Source organism: Dipodomys spectabilis, unplaced genomic scaffold (assembly GCF_019054845.1).
Source record: "Dipodomys spectabilis isolate Male_0828 unplaced genomic scaffold, ASM1905484v1 ptg000402l, whole genome shotgun sequence".
In the NCBI taxonomy this organism is placed as follows: domain Eukaryota; kingdom Metazoa; phylum Chordata; class Mammalia; order Rodentia; family Heteromyidae; genus Dipodomys; species Dipodomys spectabilis.
Genome location: NW_024871079.1, coordinates 1,449,706 through 1,458,053, shown reverse-complemented (window position 1 = coordinate 1,458,053; position 8,348 = coordinate 1,449,706). Strand labels below are relative to the sequence as shown.

General features: G+C 34.7%; 1 non-coding gene across 1 annotated transcript; it reads right to left on the bottom strand.

Moving 5' to 3' along the window:
- Window positions 1-4,796: 4,796 nt before the first annotated feature.
- Window positions 4,797-4,903, bottom strand: LOC122096923. Its single transcript, XR_006145435.1, has one exon. It is a non-coding gene; the product is annotated as a U6 spliceosomal RNA (small nuclear RNA).
- Between the last annotated feature and the right edge of the window lie 3,445 nt (window positions 4,904-8,348).

The window sequence follows — 8,348 nt, the reverse complement described above, 5'->3', positions numbered from 1 at the left end:
GAGCCACTGGCACCAGGATAAAAATGGGGGGATTTTAGCAAAGAAAATCCACCTCTTCACCTGTGTCTAAACCTCAGATATCACTAACACTTCATCCTCAACTCATTTCATCAGATATTTGTAAAGTTTCTCTTTCCCTTTATGTAGGAATACTGCAGTCAATATCAACTCAGCTGTGGGACTGGATCAATTGTATGTTAATTGCTAGCACCTAAATCAAGAACTGTTACATCAAAAAAAATGAACCTCTCATTTGGAATAATTGTTTTCTCTTTTTATTACAAATCTGTGCTTTATTAATTCCTAATGTGATACTGGACCTCCTGATAGAATGATATTTTCTTTCTCTTCAGCAATTGTCCTTCTCCCACATGTGGTCAAATATTTAAGATTTCAAAGATTTCCATTGATAATTCATTAAGTTGACCTCTAAGATAATGTGCATTTCTGGAATTCGGTCTGCTGTCTTGTTCTTACATGCACAGGCTTTCTATGATTTATTTGTTCTACAAGGAATTCTACTTTCCAATCTTCGTGTGATCAATTTTAGTCCCTCTCATCAGTCTTTCTGACCCTCTCTCTGGAGTCTCATTTGAGTCTGTCTCATAAAAAATATATTATCAACTAAATGACTCTCAACTTCTGTTTCTGGCCTGACTTCATGTAGTCTGTGATAGCAGCCCTGACTGGCTGTGCTTACTGGAGTGTTTTTTGTTTGTTTTGTTTTTGTTTTGTTTTGTTTTTAGAAGTCTAGGATCACGATTGAAGGTAGTAGCTTTTCTCAGCCTTTGTGATCCCCTGGCTTAGAGTCAATGGGTTTTTCTCCTAAAGATACAAAGAACAGGTGACTAAATTCCTGTTTAAATTGTCTCAAAATGAGGCAATCTGGCATCCTTGCAAAGCCATCAAAAATTCTCTATAACCAATTACAGAAATGTTATATAAAGATGGCTTGTTAAGATGACTGTTCATTGGAAATGTTCATTTCCAAGTCACCACCATACAACTGATCACATCCCTGGGAGCAGACTTTTGGAAGAAAGGTTCCCCTTCCTTCCTTATCTTATTATAGATCAAATCATAATATTCTGCAGTTGTGGTCAGCCTGGAGCACCTTTTCCCAAGAATATTTTGTAGTGTAAAAGAGGACCAACTATCAAAATAAAGGTGAAAATACTTGTCTACTACAGAATGATTTATTGTGCTTATATCTATTGCTATTTTCACAAAAAAATCTATTGTTATTTTCATTACTTCAAACACATGGATAATTTATATTGGGATTAGACAAGTGGCAAAGGATTAATAGAATAAAGATTCCATTTACTTTCATATATCCAATATAATATACTTAACCCCTTATGAAAAATTAAATCCAACTGTAGAAACATTGTCAAAAATATAAAATAAGCCTTAATATGAATAATCTGGCACACATAAACCATCATCTACTCAGAAATGCAGTCTCTATAAATATTTATTTGGTGCAGAATAATAAGAATTTAATTAATGTATATGACTTTTATGTATCATCTGTAATACTCCTCGTTTATATAATTGTATATAATTTTATAGACGTTAACTAGACAGGAATTTAACGTGCATGTAGAAATCAAATTTCCACAATTTATGCTAGATGAGAAGAGTCATACTCTCTTGTACTGTGTGGTGTGAATTTTACCACAGTGCTGAACCCTTCCACTTAATACCAAAAGTCATGTGCAATAATTTATTATTTGATGTTAAGATGAGTGCTAATTGTAGAATACACTTAGAATTATTACATTAATTCACAGAATTAAAAAGTAATGATATATTATTTGTTTAAATTCCAATGCTTCTCAATTTTACAATTCATGAAATATATTATTAAAATTAGATTCACTTTCTTCTTTTCTATAGCTGCTAAAAGTAAAATTATATATTAAGGATTCAACATTAAGAAATCAATAATAAGTAACTTATTAAAATGATGTAGTACTAAACTGTGATTTGAATTATGGTTCTAACAAATTGTGATGTAAACAACTGTTAATAGAATTATAGTTAATATTTTTAAACTTACCAGCTTGTTATTTGTTTCCTAATTGGGTCATTTGTTATTTTTGGTCCAAGTTGACTCTTCATCTTTATTGTTTAGTTTTCTATTTTATCTCTATTGGTTTGCTGATTGTGCATTTTGTTTTCCCTTTTTAGTTACTGACATGAGGCTGAAAATCTGAATGCTAGTTAATTACTTCCTATGTTAAAGTAAAATTTCTGCTCTCCACATCTGTTCTACTCTTAGTATAGTATTTTCCCCAGTCCCATATCCTGTCTTGCTGCTCTCATGTATTTTATTTTAGTTTATTTTTATTGTGAAAATACCGTACAGAGGGGTTACAATTACATGGGCAAGATAATGAATAAATTTCTTATCAAGCATTGTTGCCTCCGCCTTTGTTTCCCCTTCTCATCCCTTCTTTATTTTATTTTTTATTTAAATTTTACTGTCAAGGTAATGTACAGAGGGATTATAGTTATCTAAATAAGGTAATGAATTTATTTCTTTTCTAATTTGTTATCCCTTCCCCCATTTTTCTCCCTCTTCCCTCCCAACAGCCCCTCCAAGATTATTTCCAACATATTGTCTTCTGTGTATCATTGTTACATAGGCTCTCCCTTGTCATTTGTCTCACCATTTTTCCCTTTCCCTAACCTAGTTCATATTTACAATAACCAGAGTTATTCAAAATCAAATACAGTGACTAAATATTAATCAAAACCAAATACAGCGACTACAGGGGATAAACTATAGGTGGGGAAAACACAAAAGGATAAAAAGAAATCCTGCAGTACATTAAGAACAACAACAACAAAGTACATGTCTTGGAGTTCATTTCACTTGGAATCACCTTATACGGTCATATGTACATAGCTATAGGGCTATTCTGCTCATCTACTAAGATTATCCTTGATGTACACAATAATGCTCCCCTATTACCCAGTAATCTCACTTCTGGGCATTTAACCAGGTGGCCACAAGCAATGCCACACTAAAGCTACCAGCACAATTATGTTTATCACAGTATTATTTACCATAGAAAAAATATGGAATCAATCTAGAGGCCCCTCAGTAGATGAATGGATTAAGAAAATGACACAAACACACACACACACACACACACACACACACGGAATACTATGCTTTCATCAGAAAGAATGATATCACCTCATTTGTAAGGAAATGGAAGTTCTTGGAAAAAAATTATATTAATTAAGCCAGACTTAAAAAAACATAGGTCCTAGAGTTTCCTTTATTTGTAATAATTAGTTTACACCAAGGATAATCTCATGTATTTTAATTAGACATTTTGTCCTATGTTGAGCATACAACATTATTGCTATATTGTTTGTTATTATTTCTGCAAACAGGCAGGTATATTTAAAGAATTATGTTTATCTTATCCAATACTGGAGGAAGAACATCCAAAAGAGCAACCCCTATTAGGAAGAACATCTCGTACTTACTTAGCTTCATTCCTATGTAAGGCTAGTGTTGTCCCTTGTATCCTCATGTTGTACATTACAAATCTATACCGGTTCATCCTGTATCTCTACTATTTTCTACATTATGACCTAAATGCCCCAGCAATTCCACTTTGCTTTACTTTAAAAAAATATTCTCTCTTAATGTTTGAGTTTGGTGTGTGTGTGTGTGTGTGTGTGTGTTTACAAAAAACAGAAGACAACATTTTTCCTCATTTAGAATACATCATTCAGGTCATTATAGGTTGTGGATAATGGGAGAAGTCTTGTTTTAAGGATGAAACATAAAAATATATTTGTGCATGCACCACAGTTTATTAGTCTGTAGCTGAACACTTAACTTCAATTATTATCTTGGCTTTTGTGAATAATGTGAATAACAATGAAATACAGATATATTTACAAGTTACCCAGAGAGAAATAATCACATGATTGGTGGGTCAGATGATATTTCAACTTTGGATTTCTTTAGAAAACTGCATACTATTTTCTACAAGGAGAATACTAACCTGTATTTTGACCAAGAGTGTAGAAAGTTTCCCTTTCTCCACACTCTCACCAGCCAACATTATTACCTTTTGAGTTTTTTTTAAAAGGGCAGGTTTTTACTGTGTGCAGGACCCAAGATGACCTCAGACCCAAATCCTTTTACTCCAACCTCCTAAATGCTTCGAATTACAAGCCTTTACCACCACACCTGGTTCTTTTGATTTTTTTTGATGAGGGTTATAATAGTTATGAAGTAGTATCATAGTAATTTTGAATTGCATTTCTCTAATGACTTCTGTTTACAAAGCATTAAGCCAGCATAGAAGTGGTATTAAACACAACTTTGTAAACCCACTGGCAATTTTCTTTGGGCCTGGCTTACTTCACTTAATATAATTTTTTACAAGTCTTTCCATTTCCTAACAAATGAGGCAATGTCATTCTTTCTGATGGGGGCATAGAATTCCATTGTGTATATATACCACATTTTCTTGATCCATTCATCTAGAAGGGACATCTGAGTTGGTTCCATATCTTAGCTATCATAAATAATGCTGCAATAAACATAGTTGTGATAGTAGTTTTAGTATGGTCTTGTTTGTGGTCATTTAGGTAAATCCCCAAAAGTGGGATTGCTGGGTCAAAGGGAAGGTTTATGTGGAATCTTTTGAAGAACCTCCATAATGCTTTCCAAAGTGGTTGAACACGTTTACATTCCCACCAACAATGCTGTATGGTATGGGTTCCCTTGTGGCCACATCCCCTCTAGCATCTGTTGTAAAAATATGGAACGCTCCACGAATTTGCATGTCATCCTTGTGCAGGTGCCATGCTAATCTTCTCTGTATCGTTCCAATGTGAGTGTATGTGATGCTGAATTGAGCACAGAATATTTTTTATGTCTAAAGTGCAATTGATTTTTTTAAACTACACAATTCAAAAAAAGGAAGTTCAATAGAATTGTCGTAAAATTTTACAACCATATATTTCTTTTTTATTTTTATTTTTTGTGAACATACTGTACAGAGGGGTTACAATTACACGGGCAAGATAATGAGTACATTTCTTATCAAGCATTGCAGCCTCCTCCTTTGTTTACTCTTCACATCTCTTCCCAGCCTCCTCCCCCCGCCTCCCCCACCCAATCCTCTCCTCCCCCCTCCCCCCGCACCAAAGTTGTAAAGTTCGTTTTCGACATGACAACTTGTACTTCTCATTGTTGCAACGGGTCCACCTGTATCCTTAAATGACTTGTTTTTCCCCATCTCCTCCACAAATTATACCGACATCAAATATAGTGAAAGCAGGGGTTATACTGTGGGGGAGGGACATACAAAGCAACAAAGAAATAATCTTATAAATGCATAAGAAACAAATGCATGAAAGAAAATAAACATTTAAATACATATCTAAGGGTTCATTTTCCTAACATCACATTATCTGACCTTTTTTGCTTGACTCATACATATACTAGATATTGCAAATAAGGGAAACCATGGGACCTATGTTTCTTTGGGCTTGGCTTACTTCACTTAATATAAATTTTTCCAAGCCTTTCCATTTCCTAACAAATGGGGCAATGTCATTCTTTCTGATGGAGGCATAGAATTCCATTGTGTATATATACCACATTTTCTTGATCCATTCATCTACTGAGGGGCATCTGGGTTGGTTCCATATCTTAGCTATGGTAAATAATGCTGCAATAAACATTGTTGTGCTGGTAGCTTTAGTGTGGTCTTGTTTGTAAACATTTGGGTAAATGCCCAAAAGTGGGATTGCTGGGTCATAGGGGAGCTCTATGTGAAGTCTTTTGAGGAACCTCCATACTGCTTTCCAAAGTGGTTGAACAAGTTTACATTCCCACCAACAATGAAGTAAGGTTCCCTTCTATCCACATCCCCTCCAGCATCTGTTGTTATTAGATATTAGAGTTCTTGATTTTTGCCATTCTAACTGGGGTGAGGTGGTACCTTAATGTTGTTTTGATTTGCATTTCTTTTATGGCTGGAGAGGTTGAGCATTTCTTCATGTGTCTATTGGCCATCCTTCTTTCTTCTTCAGAGAAGTTTCTCTTTAAGTCTTTAGCCAACTTATTTCATGGGCAGTTGTAGAACCATACATTTCTTACATAAGCACACATTTAAGAATAAAGTCAAGATTGACATGTCAAAAACAAATAATTCCAGATGTTTGTTATTCAAGAAACGTATAGGAGGAGGAATTCAACTATTCTGTACAAGGCACCTGTCATAATGAACACTGCAGCAAGTGTTAAGGTTTGTTAAAAGTTTTAATGTTTTAAATATATTTAATTTTGGGAATTTGTTTATATATGCCAAAATTAGGACTGTTTGGCAAGTATAAAACTTTTCTATAAAGTATTTAAGCTGTTATAATACCAGACATATCCTACTAAGTATGTACATTTCAGAATTTAGAGAAATTTTATTAATGAGAAGTCACAAAGTTTTGTGTAAAGAAGCAGAATAAAGAGTTCACACTTTGTTTACTACAGTTTCTGTTAAAACTTTAGGGCTTCCTTAGTTTATATGTTAATGAGGAAAAATGATGATATAAGCCATAAACAAATAATGAAATGTGCCATAAATAGTAATCTTAGTGGGTAACTTTAAAGACTGCTCATATTCTATAAAACTCTTGTTGAACATCACAACCTTAGTCAGTGTTAAATGTACAAGAATATGAGAAAATAGTAAAACCTAATATGTAGCATATTTCAAATAGTTAAAACACTGATGTTTTTTATTTTATTAATTAATATTTAGTTATTGGTTTTCTTTATTTGTAGCATCGCTTTACTTGTTGACATATAGTACAACTTTTTTTGGGGGGGCATCCAGTCATGGGGCCTGAACTCTGGGCCTGGGCCCTGTCCCTCAACTTTTCAGCTCAAGGCTAGTGCTCTGCTACTTGAGCCCCAGAGCCACTTCCGGCTTTTTTCTTTTTGCTTATGTGGTGCTGAGGAATCGAACCCAGGGCCTCAGGCATTCAAGGCAAATGTTATACCACTGAGCCACCTTCCCAGCCCTTGTACAACCTTTTGTAAGTCATCATTAGGAGGTGCTTTGAGAAGGTTACTTGGATGGCCAAACCAATTTTTATAGGTGCATGTTAATTTACAAAGAGGAAAATTAAGAACAAAATATATATTAAAAAATAGAGTCTGAATCAGGAGTGTTGATAAATGTTCACACCTAATATCTTAGCCCTAGGCTGAAGCAGTGGTATTACAGAGTTGAGGCCACAAAACATGACAGACTGTGTTTTGTTTTGTTTTGTATTTTGATTTTGTTGGTGATGGGGCATTAACTCTGGGGCCTGGGTGCTGTCACTCAGCTCAAGGCTAGCACTTCCACTTGAACCATTGCACCACTTCCATCTTTTTTGCTTATGGGTGCTGAGGAATCAAACCCTGGGCCTTATGCATGCAAGGCAAGCACTCTACCACTGAGCCACCTTCCCAGCACCTGAGAGACTGTGTTTTAAAAAAAAACCATCTAAACAACATTTGCTTTCTGCTTTGGGTTATATAAGGAAATATATAAATATATTTTTATATTTTTGTGAATTGAACTTCTAAATTTATACTAACTTCAGCCACTTTATCCTTTTCAAAGTCATGAAATATCTCTGAGAGTTTGCTTCTGTGAAAATTGTTTTTGCATTTATAATTTCTTCTGAGTTATTTTTATTTTTATCAAAATAACTTTATATTTCATGTTGATGGGTTATCATACATCAAATGCCTTCAAATGTACATGTAGAGTTTAAAGATAGCAGTATGAATATTCTCATACAGCTCTTGTTTATCTGTTATGCACTTCCAGTATTATGATATTTCTCTCTCTTTCAATCTCTCCCATTTCCTCTCTTTCTCTTTCATGCTCCATGTCTGGTACTTAGGATTTCGGCTGGTCTACTATTCCTTCAGTATCCACTGGTTTTGTGGTAACATGATACCGACCATCAGTTACCCTTGCATTCTTTAAGAGTTATAACAGTTACATGATATTATTCTTTGCCATTCAAAATGGCAAAACAGCAAATCTAGGAATTCCTTTTCATTTTATTACTATTATAAATTTTATCTCATAAAAATTGTTGGGATGGATAAGATACTGTGACCTGTGACCTAAAAGTTCTTTTTCTTGGGGCTGGGATAGTGGCTCAGTGGTAGAGTGCTTGCCTTGCATGCCTGAGGCCCTGGGTTCGATTCCTCAAAGCAAAAAGAAAAAAGCCGGAAGTGGCGCTGGGGCTCAAGTGGTAGAGTGCTAGCCTTGAGCTGAAGATCTGAGGGACAGCACCCA